This window comes from Camellia sinensis, chromosome 5 (assembly GCF_055761805.1).
Source record: "Camellia sinensis isolate YWXY chromosome 5, ASM5576180v1, whole genome shotgun sequence".
In the NCBI taxonomy this organism is placed as follows: Eukaryota; Viridiplantae; Streptophyta; class Magnoliopsida; order Ericales; family Theaceae; genus Camellia; species Camellia sinensis.
Window position 1 is genome coordinate 61,814,649 of NC_138965.1, and position 14,071 is coordinate 61,828,719.

The window sequence follows — 14,071 nt, forward strand, 5'->3', positions numbered from 1 at the left end:
ACGGTTCAATTGAGGCTGGTGCGACCAGACGAATCGCGCATGTATCGTATCTTCTCCGTGTGAGACGTGGCGGGGATTGAATAATCCTCCGCATTCTAAACTGCATGAAATGTAGTTGTTGCTTTGCATTCTTGCTTAAAACTGTTGCATCTATTTGCGAATACTTGCTTCATTACAGCCTGCTGCATTTGCATGATCATTGAGTTATGTTGGGCTGCTTGCATATCGCTTTGCATTTTGCCCCCCCTGCCTGCGGGCCTGCCTGCGGGCACATCTCTGTTTACTTTGTACGTTTGTCTAAGTCTTCGGCCTTGTCAAAAATGGGTCGTCTCTGGGCTTTGACATTCACTCCCGTCACTTGTGACTTCCGAGTTCTGTCAAAGAGGGGCAACTGTAGACACCCCATTTTTGAACGACCTTAAGACTCAGACATCACCAGTTGAGCGCTTGGTGATACTGCATATGTGCTCGTTCAGAAGTTTCAGAGTTGCGGCCGTGAGCCCTGCCTCCGGACTTCCGAACTCTCTTTTGTGCTTTTGCCTCGGTTTGCGAACCAGGCTCGGTTTTCTTTGTTTCTTTTCCTGAGGGGAGGGAGAGGTCCCGTAGACCATCTCTCAGTGGCCGTGGGATACATTTGGTGGCCGTAGGCCATTTTGCCCATTTCGGAGTCCGGTTCCCGGTTTTCGGGATCGTTGGCCATGTGCCTCCATTCGGGACCGCTTAACCATCTCCATTTGCTCTGATTTTTGGCATACTTCCTATTTTCTCCCTTTTGAGGGACACTGGGGTCTGAGAAACTCACTTCGTGGCCGAATGCCACTTTCGGTGCTTAACAGCCCATTTTCGGGACCTCGAACTGCGCGTTTTGGCCCCCGAACATTCGTTTTGCAACGGTTTTCGTTCATTTTTGGCAGGTACCTCTGTTTTATCACTGGGAAGGTCACTGATGGGTGGGAGGCCAGTAATTGTTGCAGCAACCAGTTATATATCCTCTGACGCCCTCCGACGCCCGTTTTTCACACTTCCGGGCTAATGTTGAACACCTTGGGGCCATTTTCTTGAACTTTGAACCACATACTTGTGATGTACACACATGGGAGGATCCTAAAAGTTGGTGGCCGGCCACTAATGTTACTTGACCCTTTTGAACCCCTCCTTCCGGGCTAATGTTGAACACCTTGGGGCCACATTCTTGAACTTTCAACCACATATTTGTGATGTACACACTTGGGAGGACCCTAAAAGTTGGTGGCCGGCCAGTAATTCCACCTGACCCTTTTGAACCCCTCTTTCCGAGCTAATGTTGAACACCCTTGAGCCACATTCTTGAACTTTCAACCACATATTTGTGATGTACACACATGGGAGGACACCATCATGTGGTGGCCGACAACTAAACCAGCTTGACCCTTTTGACCCCTAGCCGGACGGCTAGGGGGTGTGGCCGGCCGGCCACCTGCAACCAAAATACTTGGCCGGCCATGACCCTCACACTGTTCACTTTACAGCTGTATAGCTTTATCCCCCGGAAAATATCTGTATCCGGGGGATATTTTGTGGGGGAAAGTTTGCCTCCTTTTTCCCCCACCTTTACACCTTCTTTTGTTCCATATAACCAAGAGGCAACATTGGTAAGGGGGGTTAGAAAAAAATTGCTTCCAAGTCTTGCATTGCTTCCCCTCTCCTTCTCTCATTTCTACCCTAAAACATTCAAGTCCCACACTTCATTCCTTCATCACTACCAAGCACCACCATCACCACTTCATTTCCAGAAACAAGGAGGGCTTCTCAAAGGCTAAAGGTGCTGCAACTTGGTCCAAGAAGCAACAAAAGACTTGTCTCCAAGGGTGAGTTGCCATTTCCCCTTTTCTTGAGCTTTTCTTTGCAACATTTCTTAGCCATCTATGCTTTTTGATTTGAGCTCCGGCCATAACTGAAAGTGGCCTTATTTTCAGCTCATTTTCATGTCTCATTAAGGGCTCAGCCCTGTTTGAGCCCTCCATCTTGCACTTGCTTCATTATCCCTCTAAAATACCGTTTTCTTGCATGGTTTTTTTAGCTTGTGTGTGATCTGTTTTGGAGTTTTTACAGTTCTATAAATAGGCTTATTTTGACCCCCTCTTCAACATTGAAGAAGGGATAAACACTGTTTGGGACCTCCATGCTATACTTGCCTTTATACTCCCTTTTTGGTCCCATTTTTGCATGCTTTGGCAGCCTATCATGCTTTTGTTTTTGACCATTTTACAGTTCTGAAAATAGTCTCATTTTGGTCCATTATTCATGTTTCATTTAGGGCCTTTCATGGTTTGGGACCTCCATATGCCACTTCATGTTATATCTCACTTTTGGTCCCCATTCTTGCATGTTTTGTTAGCCTATCGTGCTTTTGTTTTTGGCCATTTTACAGTTCTGAAAATAGTCTTATTTTGGCCCATTCTTCATGTTTCATTAAGGGTCTTTGGCCGTTTGTGGAATATTTTGTATACCTCATGTTATAGCCTCTTTTGAGCCTTATTTTGCATTGCATTTCTAGCATGTTTTTATACTGTTTTGGAGTTTTTACAGTTCTGTAAACATGCATATTTTTGCTCCCTCTTCAATGTTGTAGAAGGGAATTTTTCAGTTTGGGCTTTTCATATACCACTTGCCTCTTTGGCCACCTTTTGGCCCTTTTTCTTGCATAGGGGTGCAGCCATACCTGTGTTTGTTTTTGGGGTTTTTACAGTTCTGGAAAACATCATATTTTGGGCCCCTATTCAATGTTGTTGAAGGGTCCTAACTCATTTGGAGTTAGCAGTTGTGAGTTGCTTCATAATCTCATGTTAGGACCATTTTCGCATGCTAATTTTGCCCTATCTTTGCTTGCTGTTTGGGCATGTTTTGTACCAGTAAAATGCTTATTTTGGGGCTGCCTTGCTTCTGTCTTTACATTCCATGTACCAATTTTGCATGTTTGGTATAGCTATAGGCCATTTCGGGTGCCAAAATTCGTGTTTCGGGACTATTCCGTGCATCGGGTGTATTTTCGCCTCATTTTGGGGCTGTTTTCCCCCACATTTCATTGCTGAAAATCCATTAACATGTTTGCATGCCATTTCATGTCATTTGCATTGCGTATGCCATTGCCTCGGTTTGCGTGCCTGTGTGCACGCATTTCGAGACACTTCATTTTCATCCATCGGCCTCTTATGTGAGTGTGGCTGAGGCTCTCTCATGTTAGTATAAGTCCATGTTGCATTCTACATGCCATTTCATGTCATTTGCATTGCATATGCCATTGCCTCGGTTTGCGTGCCCGTGTGCACGCATTTCGAGGCACTTCATTTTCATTCATCGGCATCCTATGTGAGTGTGGCTGAGGCTCTCTCATGTTGGTATAAGCCCATATCATATTTTCATGTCATTTGCATTGCGTCTGTCATTTTCTCGATTTGCGTGCCCGTGTGCACGCATTTCGAGGCATCTCATTTTTTACAGCATAGTGCATACTAGGTTGTATCTTAGATCGCATTCTGTCATTTTCTCGGTTTGCGTGCCCGTATGCACGCATTTCGAGGCATCTCATTTTCATAGCATTGTGTATGTTAGGATTGTATCTTAGTTGCATTTCATGCATGTCATGCATATTGCATCGTGTTCGGAATAGGAGTTGGCCCGGGCACGGGAAACGAGGTACGTTTCGTACTCCGAGTGACGGAACGTGTCTCAATTCCCCAGTCACCGTCACTCCGGATTACCCATGATGGAGTTAGGTTTAGTTGTGTTTTCATGTGCATCCATTCTATATTGAGTTGCACATTTCGACCCCTCTGCCATCATGCATCGATATGCGTGATTGGTGGCACGAGGATCGAGGCATGCATATATCTGTGAAAATACATTGCTATGCCCCTTTCCTGCTCTCTGTTGCAGCAAAGTGAAGAATCAGCAATTTTTCGGGACTTGGCGCGTTTTCCAAGGATAACTGCTAAACAGAGGCTAATTAGGGCATCCCGGTGGATTTTCGCACAAGGCAGCCCAAACAAACATCATCCATCAGGAGCAAGGCAGTCCCTAGCTTGCACGCCAGTTTTACAGCTTTCTTAGTTAATTTGATTAATTAATTAGGAATTTGTATATTATTTGGACTGTAATATTTGGACTGTAATATTCTTTCATTCGGGACTGTGTTATTTATTCGGACCCTCTGCGCGGGGGGCACAACTGTAATAAGTGTGCGTGAGTGTGATGTATGTCTTCCAGCCCCACGTCTTTCTCCCTTTTATTTATCCGCTTATGATGGTTAGATTAGGGCATGTTTCAATTAGCATACAGTATGACAGCATGTTTGCATCATTCATCTGTATTGCATGCACCGGGCTCGGCGCATCATACTAACTGCACTGTACTTTCAATTCCAAATTGAATACATGATAGTTGTAGCATTTCATATGCCATCTTAGAATAGCCGAGCCTGCTATAGTTCGCATTTTTGCATGTGTTGCATTAGGCATTTCTGTATATTTAGGATCATACATTATTTCTAATGTAGTTTTTGTTTTGGCTTGGAGTACCCGGTGAGCTTTATGCTTTAGCATCCTTGCATGCGTGTGAGTGACTGCCATGAATAGCATGTTTAACATGAGGCTATTTGCTTACATGATATAACTGCATGAATGCCTGTGGGTGAAGGTTGGGTTACTTAAATTGGAATAAATCATCAAATGTTTTAAGCATACCTGCGAGTAGCAAACCACCTTTCAAAAATAAACATGAAATGTTTTGTCCCAATTTGGGCGACCCAGTCTATACTTATATGCTGTGTGCATCACATAGTAACCTAGGCTAATAACCGGAATAAGAACACACAATGCTTTCAAAAATCGATATCATGGTTAGTAGAGGCCGATCTTTGATCGAGCGAGCGGGGGTGCTCACGAAGTGACCTTCCCCAATCGTACCCAAGTTCCTGAGCCGAGGCAAATTTGGTGATGACGGACACGTGGCCTTTGGCACCGAGTCAGGGTTTCCTAAATTTCCCATTAAAAAACATTTAGGTGGCGACTCTGTATCTGGCAAAGCAGTCCATGTTTGGCACTTCTTTCAAAAATCTGTTTTCTCAAAACAATTTGCCGGATTTGGACTCTTTGGTTCAGATTTAGAACCGTGACTACAAATCGAGTCCGAACTGTAGCGAGGTCCCCCCCGCGGACTTGTTACAGGAAAATTTGGAGCATCTGAGTTTGTTTCAACTTTAGAAAGTTCCGAGATTGCATTTCAGATGTACCTCTTCAGGCCTTGTCAATGCTCCGAAGTATGAGTGTGCCTCTACTCCAAGCTCAAGCCTGTTTCGAGCCAGAATGGCGATCAGAAGTGATCTCCCTGAATACCAGTACCTGCCAGGGGCATCTTGGTCGTGTTTGCAATGAGTTCCTAGGAGACCAACTGCGACGGTGGAAACTAGAGTTCGAATGGATGATGCCTAGAACGTAAAGGTTCGGGATTTCCGAGACTAAAGTCTGGTTTAAATACCCAGTGGCTTGTCCCTGGCTTGAAATCTATATGGAAGTCCCATAGGTTGAGATAGCACGTGTGCACCTTAATTCTGGATACTGAACCAACCTAGTCTGTCACCCCGTTGGAGAATAGGAAAAGTTGTGAATATGAACGGGAAGGAAAGCGGCATTTGTGGTTTCTATAAGCAGAAGTTACCCCTTGTCAACGTTTCATTACCTTTGTACTGTGAGTTGAAGGTAAGTGTTCGAAGAACACATGGGGAGATCCCCATCAAGTAGAGCGGTTCATCGCTACTCACCCCGTGAGGTGCTTTCTAAAGCGCCACTATGTCTGTTTATTTCATTCCTTAACATCATACATTGTATTTGCATTGTGTCTATCAAGTTTCTTTCTCATCCATGCACGATGTTGTAAGTACGGTTCATTTGAAGCTAGCGCAACGTTGTGATATTGGATGTGCGGTTCATTCAGAAAAGTTTCGTTAAGATTGATTATGTTTTGTGTATGTATCGCTCATATTCTCACTTAGTCTATCTATCACACTTTGTTCGAACTTTGTGTATCTATCACACACATTCTCATTTTGTGTATCTATTGCACATATTCACCTTTTGTGTATCTATCGCACATATTCACCTCTTGTGTATCTATCGCACATATTCACCTTTTGTGTATCTATCGCACATACTCTTCACTTAGTGTATCTATCACACTTTTCTCATATAGTGTATCTATCACACTCTCTTCACTTAGTGTATCTATCACACTTTGTTCATTTTGTATACCTATCGCACATGCTCACTTAGTGTATCTAGCACACTTTGTTCATGTAGTGTATCTATCACACTCTCTTCACTTTGTGTATCTATCACACGTTCGCTTTGTGTATCTATCACACGCTCGCTTCATGTATCTATCACATGTTTTCTTAGTGTATCTATCACACTCCGTTTGCTTCATGTATCTATCGCTTTGTTCACTTAGTGCGTCTATCACACTTTGTGTTCACCTTGTGTATCTATCACATTTTGCTCACTTTGTGTATCTATCACACCTTGTTTACTTAGTGTATCTATCACACTTCGTTCACCTTTAGTGTATCTATCACACTTTGTTCACTTAGTGCATCTATCACACTTTGTGTTCACCTTGTGTCTCTATCACACGCTCGCTTTGTGTATCTATCACACTCTGCTCACTTTGTATATCTATCACACTCCGTTTGCTTCATGTATCTATCACTTTGTTCACTTAGTGCATCTATCACACTTTGTGTTCACCTTGTGTATCTATCACAATCTGCTTACTTTGTATATCTATCACACTCTGTTTGCTTCATGTATTTATCACTTTGTTCACTTAGTGCATCTATCACACTTTGTGTTCACCTTGTGTATCTATCACACCTTGCTCACTTTGTGTATCTATCACACCTTGTTTACTTAGTGTATCTATCGTACTTCGTTCACCCCATTTTTGACCGTCCTCAAGACTTGGACGTCACCGCTCGAACACTCGGTGATTACTCATGTTTGTGTTACGTTTTGAGTTCCTGGAGGTCTCAGCTATGTGCCTTGCCTCAGGATCTCTCAACTCGACTGTTCTGTGTTTGGTTTTGCACCAAACACTTGTGTTTTTGCTTCTGAAGGTAGAAAGTAGCCTGTTAGCTACCCCTGACACCCACCGGCCTTGGTTTGAGGCCACCGGCCATGTTTTAAGGCTACCGGCCATTGGTGAATTATGTCATTGGTCGGTCAGCACTCAGTACGGCCAGCCGGCCATCTGTTTGGCCGGTGACCTCCTTTTCTGGCCGGTATCACCTTTTTACCTTTTTCAGGCATGGTGCATGCTAGCTGTGCCAGCTGGAATGCACCAAACCTGCCCCGGGGCATACATGTGGTTGTTTTGCCCTTTTTGCACCCTTTTGGTCAAAGCTTCTTGAGGAAGCTTGACCCTTTGTCTAAGCTTCCTCAAGAAGCTTGCCAGCTGTCCTAGCTTCCTGAGGAAGCCTTGCCCCCTTTGTTCCCTTTTTTTGTTTAGCTTCTTTGAGAAGCTTCAAACCTTTGTTTTGTCTATATATAGAGCCCCCTTCCTCCATTGTTGGGGGTTGAATGAAAAAAACCAGAGCTTATACATATATTCTGATATACATCACACTCTCTCTCTATATATATATTTTCGTCTCTCTCCTCTTTTGTGTGTGTTTTGTGGCCTAAAAGTGTGTTTTGACCTTAGTTTTGCACTAAGACACACACACCATTACACCACACTTTGACCTTGAGAGGCTTAGAGGGTTTGTTCTTGAGTTTTGGGACTGGTTTTGATCATAGGAAGGTGGCTGATCTTGCTGTTCCTCAAGGGTTCTTCAAGGGTAACATTCTTACTTTAGATTCTCCAATCTTGCACTAGATTTTTGCCTACCTTGCTTGCTGTTTTAGACTTTGTGTATAACTGAAAAAAGTCTTGTATTTTCATGCTTGAGATCTTTCATTAAGGTCATTTGGTTTTTTGGGGCTGACCTCCCTATCTTAGGCCTCTTTTGGCCTCTTTTGGTGCTCTTTTGTTAGGCTTTGGTTACTCTTATGTATTGGCTTTCTCACCACTGAAATCCAGTGGATTTTCAGTGGTGAAGAAGAGGTTTTGAGGTTTTTCTTAGGGGAGGGACACCCCTCTCCCTTGGTCTCTCTTTTGTTTGCATATTTGGCTCATTTGCCATGTCATTTCAGTCCCCAAACCATACTTGTATGCTTGCATTCATCACCTCTTTCATGCTTTGAAGATGCGTCCTTTTATGCCTTGAAATGAGCATTGTGCATGCCTAAGTATTTAAGCCTTCGGGGCTGCCATATCAGAGGCTTTTAGGACTTATTTCAATGCATCCAAACTCTGTTTTTGGTTGTATAGCTCATGCCATGTTGGCTTGGGGTAGTGGTAGTAGAATACCCCTTGGTTATGCCTTAATCTTGGGCCTATTGGTGTGTATGCTTACATGAGTATTTGTTCATCATTTTAGGCATCTTTTGTCACTGTGTTGGGGTGGGCTGAGGTTTGCCCCTTCGCATTGCGTTATTCATGTTGCATCTTTGAGCCAAATTTGTATACATGCATTGCATTGTTTGGTTTGGGGTGTCAAGCCAAACTTGAGGGCTGAGGAGTGTTTGCACTTCAAGTGACAAAACACGTCTCAACCCTCGGTCGCCAAGCCCCTTGACCCTAACATGATAGGGTGTTGGCATTCATCTCCTTTTTGTTACATGTATTTTTACATTAAGTTGCAAACATGGCTTATTAGGCCATCATGCATAATTGATGGCCCGAGGGTCGAGGACCACGTTCCCTTGAGTCCATAACATGATTGGGAGAGTGGCCATGCACACATTTGCTTGAAATGCATTGCCACACTATGTTTTTCCCTCTGCTGCTGTCAAAAACAGATTCTGCAAGAAGATTTGGCCGACCGGTCATCTGCAGTGCCGACCGGCCATCCATAAGTGGCCGATGGATTAATTTATGGCCGATGACCATTCCCCATGGCCAGTGACTATTTCTGCAGGAAGATTTGGCCGACCGGTCATCTGCAGTGCCGACCGGCCATCCATAAGTGGCCGATGGATTAATTTATGGCCGATGACCATTCCCCATGGCCAGTGACTATTCCTCATGGCCGGTGGTGCTCCACAGCACCCAGAAAAGCAACCCTGGGACTTGTGCAGTCTTCAGAGAAGCACAACAGTCAAAGCAGAGGCAGCTTGTGCATGGCAGTGACATCCGAGCGGAATCGAGCATGCATCGCATTGGACCCTCTTCCCGAGGCTGTTTATTGCTTAAATTAGATTAATTAATTTGTTTAATTAATTAGGTGGTCTGTAATATTTAATTAGCTTGTTAGTTAGTTAAATTGTATTATTCTTTCGGTCCCTCCGAGTGAGGGCTAACTTGTAATAAGTGTGGGTGCGTGTGTGCATGTCTTCCAACCCCCACTTCTTTCTCCCTTTTACTTATCTGCTTTTGATGGTTAGTATTAGGTCATATTTGATTTAGCATACCTTATGCTATGCATGCGTGCATCCATACATTTGTCTTGCATGCACCGGGCTCGGCGCATCATGCTAACTGCATTGTATTTCAATTCCAAGTTGAATACGTTTTAGTTGTAGCATCATCATATGTCATCCATAGATTAGCCGAGCCTATTGTAACTGCATCTTGCATGTGTTGCATTTGCCATCTTAACATGAACTAGGATCATGCATATGATTACTAACTAGTTTCTGTTTTGGCTTGGAGTACTCGGTGAGCATTTATGTTTTAGCATCCTTGCATGCGTGTGAGTGTTGCCATGACAGCATGCTTACCATGAGGCTACTTGCTTATGTGATATAACTGCTTGAATGCCTGTGGGTGGAGGTTGAATTACCTAAATTGGAATAATGTATTGAAACTGTGAGTTTTAAGCCCACTAGATAGTGGCAAAACCATCTTTTCTAAAGCCCACTTGAGGGTGGCAAAACTTGCATTTTAGCTTACTTGCGAGTAGCAAACCATTTTCAAAACAAACATGCAATATTTTGTTCCAATTTAGGCGATTTGGTCTATACTTGTTTGCTGTGCGCATAACATAGTAATTCTAAGCTAATAATCGGAATAGGAACTCATAATGCTTTCAAAACAAGATATCACGGTTAATAGAGGTCGATCTTTGATCGGGCGAGAGGGGGTGCTCATAGTTGACCTTCCCCAATCGTACCCAAGTTCCCGAGCCGAGGCAACTTTGGTGATGACAGACACATGGCCTTTGGCACCGAGTCAGGGTTTCCTAAATTTCCCAAAATAAAATATTTAGGTGGCGACTCTGTATTTGGCAAAGCAGTCCATGTTTGGCACTTCTTTTCTACAAATCTGTCTTCCAAAATGATTTTCTGGATTTGGACTCTTTGGTTCAGATTAAGAACCGTGACAATTTGAGAGTCCTGAACTGTAGCGAGCCCAAAACGAACAGAACGGGACTCGTCCTCCCGGGGCGTTCGGGAACGTCTACAGTTTCTGGCGACTCTGTTGGGGATTTAGAGAGCTTGACTCGAACTCGTAATATCCTGTTTTGATTTCATTTATGTGTCTCTTTGCATTGCATGTGCATTGGTGTGCCTAGGACACCGTGTGTGCCATCTGCCATTCCTGAACGGTTTGCCGGAGGCTTAACTTTGTCAAAGCATGCCATAAGGCTGACCGGTTGTGGGCTGTAACAGTATGGGAACACAAACCCCGGTAAAAACCGGGGCACCCTTTTCGACCATTCGACCTAATACATATCGAAATCCATAGTGACTATTCCAAACTAGAACAGTTTGCTTACCCGATGTTAGGTTGTTTGAAAACTGCTGCATGCGTAGTGAAACCCTAGCTCCTGACAAAATAGGACAGGGAAACCCTACCCCAACTTAGGGGTGTTTTGGCTCTTTTTTACTTGCTATGTGTTTTTAGAGTGTATCTATGCAGGGAACACACATATCAGTTCGCAAGTCTGAGTGTCAGGCCTGCGGGCATCGGTGTTTTTGGGAATCAGTCATCTACGGGTATCAGATTCAGACTTAGGGGCAACGATTTGGAAACAGTGATTAGTGATTAAGGAACAGTGCATTCAGCTTGTTGGCAATTTGTTGTGATACCCAACTGTGTGTTGTGTTTATTTTACGTTGTTACGCTGTCCAATTGTCTGTTTATTTATACGCTTTATTTATCTTTTTACTAGGTAGTCGAACACAATTGCTTCTGACCCAGTAGATATTCCCTAAGCACTCTGGACTAGAGGTCGTCGACTCCATCGATCTGAGGATCTGGTCGATGGACAACCAGTATACCACTCTCTACCCCCGGTTACTAGACGGAGGACAGCTAGGCAGAGGGCATCAGTTCAACAGTCAGTACAGAGGGCTTTGTCTACCCCACCTGTGTACAGCAGGGATCAGGATTTTGCTTCTCCCACAGAAAGGGAAAATATACCGATAATTCAGTCAGAGCAGAACAGTATGGCCAATTTAGAGGAGATGGTGCGCCAGCTCCAAGAGAGTATGAAAATGATGCAGCAGGATGCTGTCCGACAGGCAGAGTTTGCCAAGCAGCAGGCCACGGTTATGAATGAACAAGCAGAGTTAATCGTGAGGTTATAGCAGCAAACCGGAGCATCTGCTTCGCAGCAAGCTCCTCCCCCGCCAGGAATTCCAACCCCCGGGGAGACAACTAATGTTCAGAATGATACGGACATTCCCACGGGACCACCTCTACCCCCGATCCTATCCCAAATCCAACCCCAGTTATCCAAAACACCCACCAACCTACCGGGCTCTCCCTTTGAGTTCGAGACAGACCCCACAGCATTGAAGTTGAGCAAGCTCGAAAAGCTGTTCAAGAGATCCCAAGGAGTCAAGACCATGCCTGACATCGAAGATGGATATACCGACACAGCTGTGACGCTGCCTGACAGATTCAAAATGCCGCACATTGATCGATTTGATGGGTCCGGGGACCCCATGGTGCACCTGAGACTGTTTTCAGACATCTGAAGGCCAATGGGCCTCAGCAGACTTCAGAAGCTGTCTCTGTTCGGCCGAACCCTGTCGGGTGTGGCGGCCATATGGTATGCCAAATTAGAAGATGATGTCAAGAGAAATTGGGAAGAGATGGCCGAGGCCTTCATTACGCAATACTCATATAATACACAAATCGAGATTACAACACGTGATCTCGAGATAACAAGGCAAGAGCCTAAAGAGAGTTTCTCAGAATTTGTGACCAGATGGAGGGCGGAGGCTTCGATGATGACCTTAAGGCCTACAGACAAAGACCAGATTTGGATGATTGTGCGCAATCTTCAGCCGAAGTTGATGCAAAAGATGATTGTACTCCCCTTCCCTACCTTTTCTGATCTACATGAAATGGGGGTGCAAATTGAGGATGCCTTAAGGCAAGGCTTAATTGATAATGACCGGGAGCAACCCCGAAGAACTTTCAACCGCAACACTAATGTAGGCCCGAGCGGTACTACAACTACAAGAGCCTCCGAAGTGAGCATGGTCACCACCACCCCCCCTCCAAGAACCATGGCAGCTGCGCTATTCTCCGGCGCGTCCGGAAGCCATACCCAAACAGCCAAATACCCACCCAAAAACACAAGAACCTTCGCTCCACTGTATATTCCCCTATCCAAAACTCTGGGGGTTTTAATTAGAAAAGGGCATTTGAAGCCCCTAGAACCGCGGCCCTTACCAGAAAGACTTCCCCCTACCCACAACCTAGCCAAATATTGCGTATTTCACCAACAGTACGGTCATGACACCGATCTGTGCTTCCGATTACGTCATGAGATTCAAGATCTCATCGATAACGGGGTGATTCTGCCTCCCGAGAAACCCAATGTTACAACAAACCCTTTCCCCACACATAACCAAGCTCCACCACCTAAAAGGATCAACTTCATCCAAACTGGGTCGTGCCTTACGATCCTAGCATCTATATCACTCCTTCCCACCTGCCTAAGCCGGAGGTATTCCTTCCTGACTGCACCAACTTGTGCATGATGGACATCTCCATGACCCGACCTAAGCCAACGGTGGTGACTATCGAGAACAGGAGAGAGGAGATCCCAAAGGAGAAGAAGGTTATTGAGTCAGAGTCTGCAGAATCTGGGAGTCGTGTTGAGAAGACATATAGTCCGGGTGACTACATTTCATCAATAGGCCAGGATGGGCCAGATGTGGAATTGCCAACAGGGGGAGAACTGTGTGTGATCCAAGGGGATAGTCTGGGACAGGGAACAGATGATTTAACGGCTGTGGAAGAGGACCTTGCCAATCTCCAGTTTTACAGTGACCAAGATCCAGGGGGCGCAGCAGTCAACTAGTTTGATTATGAGGAATCAGCAGAGGCTACTGGGTCGTTGGATGATCAACCGGATGTGGTGGAAGAGTTCCAACCAGGACAGGGTCCGGCAGGGGCACGAATGTCGGTGACAGTCGAGAGAGTCGGAGAACAGAATACATCGCCGGAGAACGCCAGTGTCAAGAATTTCGCTCGGGATTGGAGCATTCTGAATACAGGAATTATTGAGCAGCCAGTTGTGTTGATACGGTCGGAACATGAAAGATTTGAAGATCCCGCGAGAATCAGAAAGGCAAAGGCCCATGTGGGGACTGAAACTGTTGTGTGCACAGGAACAGAGAATGCTATGAGCATAGGGATGAAAAGTACCACGAGTATGAGAACAGTCATACCAGAGCCGGACAGGTGTCTGTCGGCTGCTGATGGAATGTGGTGGGAAGATGAGGATTTATGTCTTGCCCATACGGACGAAGATTGGGGGAGCAACCAACCCGATGACACCTGGTACCTTGGAGAAGTCGACCATATGACACGGAGCGGGTGGTACTTCAAACCCCCACGTCTAGATCAACCAGAGGCTCCTGGGAAGGATAGGAAGGCTGAGAAGCAAAAAGATAAACAACTTGAAGAGGAGGCTGTGCTCAAACAGTTAAAAAAGATACAAGCAGACATCTCCATCTAGGGACTGCTTATGGCA